Source organism: Schistocerca gregaria, unplaced genomic scaffold (genome assembly GCF_023897955.1).
Source record: "Schistocerca gregaria isolate iqSchGreg1 unplaced genomic scaffold, iqSchGreg1.2 ptg000483l, whole genome shotgun sequence".
NCBI lineage: Eukaryota > Metazoa > Arthropoda > Insecta > Orthoptera > Acrididae > Schistocerca > Schistocerca gregaria.
The window spans coordinates 1212501-1217500 of NW_026061892.1; the positions used below are offsets into that span (position 1 = coordinate 1212501).

Consider the following 5000-nt stretch of genomic DNA (forward strand, 5'->3'; position numbering starts at 1 on the left):
GTGCACGCTACCGAGAAAGTACCGGTATGCGAACCGCCAGGCGACGGGCGCGCATCGCACGTTTAAGGAGACGCGGCCGGCCACACAGGCGACCACGACACTCCCACGTCTCCGAAGCGGGACAAACGCCGCGCGCTTCAGTATACGTAGCCGACCCTCAGCCAGACGTGGCCCGGGAACGGAATCCATGGACCGCAATGTGCGTTCGAGACGTCGATGTTCATGTGTCCTGCAGTTCACATGTCGACGCGCAATTTGCTGCGTTCTTCATCGACCCACGAGCCGAGTGATCCACCGTCCTGGGTGATCTTTTCCTTTTCAGTCTCCCACTGTCTCTTTCAAGACAGTAGCATTTGCGGGACTGAGGCGTCTGACGGCCCCTGTTCCACTATTTTTTTTGTGTCCAACGGCCTCACAGCCGATGGGCGTCGTACGGCTCCACACCGGAGCGGACAGGCACTCGGGCGAACGTCATTCAAAACCGGCGCCAGGCGCCAGGTACCGCAGGCCAGCCGCTCCAGAGCTTCAGCGCTCGTACCACACAACAACAACAACAACAACACTTCCGCTAGTTTTGAGAGGCACGCGTGGTTCCGCACGCGGCGCACGGCCACTGCCGTACAGGTAGCGTGTTGCGCGACACGACACGCACATCGAAAGACATGCAGTCTAGTCGGTAATGATCCTTCCGCAGGTTCACCTACGGAAACCTTGTTACGACTTTTACTTCCTCTAAATGATCAAGTTTGGTCATCTTTCCGGTAGCATCGGCAACGACAGAGTCGATGCCGCGTACCAGTCCGAAGACCTCACTAAATCATTCAATCGGTAGTAGCGACGGGCGGTGTGTACAAAGGGCAGGGACGTAATCAACGCGAGCTTATGACTCGCGCTTACTGGGAATTCCTCGTTCATGGGGAACAATTGCAAGCCCCAATCCCTAGCACGAAGGAGGTTCAGCGGGTTACCCCGACCTTTCGGCCTAGGAAGACACGCTGATTCCTTCAGTGTAGCGCGCGTGCGGCCCAGAACATCTAAGGGCATCACAGACCTGTTATTGCTCAATCTCGTGCGGCTAGAAGCCGCCTGTCCCCCTAAGAAGAAAAGTAATCGCTGACAGCACGAAGGATGTCACGCGACTAGTTAGCAGGCTAGAGTCTCGTTCGTTATCGGAATTAACCAGACGAATCGCTCCACCAACTAAGAACGGCCATGCACCACCACCCACCGAATCAAGAAAGAGCTATCAATCTGTCAATCCTTCCGGTGTCCGGGCCTGGTGAGGTTTCCCGTGTTGAGTCAAATTAAGCCGCAGGCTCCACTCCTGGTGGTGCCCTTCCGTCAATTGCTTTAAGTTTCAGCTTTGCAACCATACTTCCCCCCGGAACCCAAAAGCTTTGGTTTCCCGGAGGCTGCCCGCCGAGTCATCGGAGGAACTGCGGCGGATCGCTGGCTGGCATCGTTTATGGTTAGAACTAGGGCGGTATCTGATCGCCTTCGAACCTCTAACTTTCGTTCTTGATTAATGAAAACATACTTGGCAAATGCTTTCGCTTCTGTTCGTCTTGCGACGATCCAAGAATTTCACCTCTAACGTCGCAATACGAATGCCCCCGCCTGTCCCTATTAATCATTACCTCGGGTTCCGAAAACCAACAAAATAGAACCGAGGTCCTATTCCATTATTCCATGCACACAGTATTCAGGCGGGCTTGCCTGCTTTAAGCACTCTAATTTGTTCAAAGTAAACGTGCCGGCCCACCGAGACACTCAACAAAGAGCACCCTGGTAGGATTTAAACGGGGTCCGCCTCGGGACGCGAAAGCACCCCTTCGGCTCGCCCCACCGGCAGGACGTCCCACGATACATGCCAGTTAAACACCGACGGGCGGTGAACCAACAGCGTGGGACACAAATCCAACTACGAGCTTTTTAACCGCAACAACTTTAATATACGCTATTGGAGCTGGAATTACCGCGGCTGCTGGCACCAGACTTGCCCTCCAATAGATACTCGTTAAAGGATTTAAAGTGTACTCATTCCGATTACGGGGCCTCGGATGAGGCCCGTATCGTTATTTTTCGTCACTACCTCCCCGTGCCGGGAGTGAGTAATTTGCGCGCCTGCTGCCTTCCTTGGATGTGGTAGCCGTTTCTCAGGCTCCCTCTCCGGAATCGAACCCTGATTCCCCGTTACCCGTTACAACCATGGTAGGCGCAGAACCTACCATCGACAGTTGATAAGGCAGACATTTGAAAGATGCGTCGCCGGTACGAGGACCGTGCGATCAGCCCAAAGTTATTCAGAGTCACCAAGGCAAACGGACCAGACAAGCCAATCCGATTGGTTTTGATCTAATAAAAGCGTCCCTTCCATCTCTGGTCGGGACTCTGTTTGCATGTATTAGCTCTAGAATTACCACAGTTATCCAAGTAACGTGGGTACGATCTAAGGAACCATAACTGATTTAATGAGCCATTCGCGGTTTCACCTTAATGCGGCTTGTACTGAGACATGCATGGCTTAATCTTTGAGACAAGCATATGACTACTGGCAGGATCAACCAGGGAGCTGCGTCAACTAGAGCTGAGCAGCCGGCCGCCCGGGAGTGTGTCCCGGGGGCCCGCGCGAACACGCAAGCGTCCGCTCAATTATTCTGCAAACAGGAGGAGGCCGAGCTCCCCTGCACGATACACCTCGAAACCCTCTCAGGTCCCGGCGGCGCGCAGCGCCGTCCTAGGTACTTGGTCGGTTTCGAGAGAGGCGCAATCGCCCGGAGTTAGGCGAGTAGACGGTTTTAGTGAGAACACCCTTGCTCCCAACTGAGCTTGCCGCTGCCGACAGAGGCCCGGGAGCGTGCTGTCGTGGCATTGCCGGCGGGAGACAACACGCGCCACCTATGGTGACCGGCAGCTCCAACGCCAGCGCCACACAAGGGCAAAGCCCCACTTGGGTGCAGAAGCGAACTCTCCCAGCACAGCGCACGCGCCAACACGTCCGCACAACTGCGATACAAACCACCTGCGAGAACCGCTGGGGCGACCGAGCAGCAGACGGCGTCGCGGCGCCGAGTGCCAGGCGGCGGCGCATCCTCAACGCACACAGTCCTCAATCAGACCAGCACACTGCAGATGTCCACCGCGCTTCGCACCGGGCTCGGCTGAACCAACTTTGGCCGCCAGGCGCCGCGTGCAGGGTGCGCCGCAGCGTAGCTGCGCCGCCTGCCGGGCCCGTCGGCTGGCGCTCCTGCCACTCGGCGCCCCCCACCAGCCGCCTGTTGCGCGTGCGCCCACGCAGCGCGCGGCCAACACGCCGGGCGGCCCCCCTTCACCGGCCGGGAACAGTCCCACCAAGCCACCGCCGCGTATCGCTTCATACCCACATGGGGCCTAGTCACGTGTGTGGATGTGGCGGGTACCGCTGAAACAACCGGTTAATAGCTGTACCGATCGTCGCCATCACAGATTCACCTCCAGCGTGAACAACCGCTCAACAACGGATTTCCAGTTCATTTGCGTATCTTGGGCAGTAAACGTAGATGTCCACCTACATTTGCGAATTCAACAATTCTTGCATGCCAGGATGTCATGTGTCACGACACGCTACATCAGACCACATACACACTGCGACATGTGCAGAAGAGAACACGTGGAAGGTGGCCCGCGCACGTATGCGATGTCCCTTCCGCGATCCACTGTCAACCGGCATCTGCGGCATGTCCCAGATATGGAACGCGGTCCACCAGGGTAGCACTTTGTGTGAGGCAATACGACAAAGTCGGAATACACGCGTCACTACATCAGACGGCTCACGCTGACCTGACCTGACTCACCGCACCACCACCCCCAGCGACCCAGGGTGACATACAATGCGTTCGTACGTTCCTCCCACACGCCTCTACGGCGTACCACAGTGCAACCTAGCTGTTATTGGGAGACGAGACAAGTAGCATCGAGCACAACATATGGAAATTGAGATTCGACACCGTTGGGCACAGCCAGCGTACGGTCACACGTATCACACTACTTCACTCTGTACGTAACGACCGATGATCGGTACAGCGTGTGGGTTACGCGTACGACATCAGCGGACAATGGACACAGACCATACCACGACGTACACTGAGGGCGTCGACATCTGAATGCAACTGAACAGCTGCGAGGCTCATTTAACACTCAAACGCCAGACCGACCAGCTTGAGAGGACAGAGACACAAAGAGGGGGACAGAGGGAGGGGGGGGGGCGATATAGTCCTATTGCAGTACAATTGACAGTGGATAGCGGGAATATGTGGAAAGTAAGCAACACTCGCAAGACATCTACATGAGGATAACAACGACACCAGAGATTCCGAGCAGTGAACTATGTTAGGCAAAGGGACAACGTGGGTTAGGTTAAGGGACAACGTGGGTTAGGTTAAGGGACAACGTGGGTTAGGTTAAGGGACAACGTGGGTTAGGTTAAGGGACAACGTGGGTTAGGTTAAGGGACAACGTGGGTTAGGTTAAGGGACAACGTGGGTTAGGTTAAGGGACAACGTGGGTTAGGTTAAGGGACAACGTGGGTTAGGTTAAGGGACAACGTGGGTTAGGTTAAGGGACAACGTGGGTTAGGTTAAGGGACAACGTGGGTTAGGTTAAGGGACAACGTGGGTTAGGTTAAGGGACAACGTGGGTTAGGTTAAGGGACAACGTGGGTTAGGTTAAGGGACAACGTGGGTTAGGTTAAGGGACAACGTGGGTTAGGTTAAGGGACAACGTGGGTTAGGTTAAGGGACAACGTGGGTTAGGTTAAGGGACAACGTGGGTTAGGTTAAGGGACAACGTGGGTTAGGTTAAGGGACAACGTGGGTTAGGTTAAGGGACAACGTGGGTTAGGTTAAGGGACAACGTGGGTTAGGTTAAGGGACAACGTGGGTTAGGTTAAGGGACAACGTGGGTTAGGTTAAGGGACAACGTGGGTTAGGTTAAGGGACAACGTGGGTTAGGTTAAGGGACAA

General features: G+C 55.3%; 2 non-coding genes across 2 annotated transcripts; both read right to left on the reverse strand.

Moving 5' to 3' along the window:
* Nucleotides 1-151: 151 nt before the first annotated feature.
* LOC126313450 (5.8S ribosomal RNA) lies at nucleotides 152-306 on the reverse strand. Its single transcript, XR_007555147.1, has one exon. It is a non-coding gene; the product is annotated as a 5.8S ribosomal RNA (ribosomal RNA).
* Nucleotides 307-677: 371 nt separating this feature from the next.
* Nucleotides 678-2571, reverse strand: LOC126313527 (small subunit ribosomal RNA). Its single transcript, XR_007555212.1, has one exon. It is a non-coding gene; the product is annotated as a small subunit ribosomal RNA (ribosomal RNA).
* Between the last annotated feature and the right edge of the window lie 2429 nt (nucleotides 2572-5000).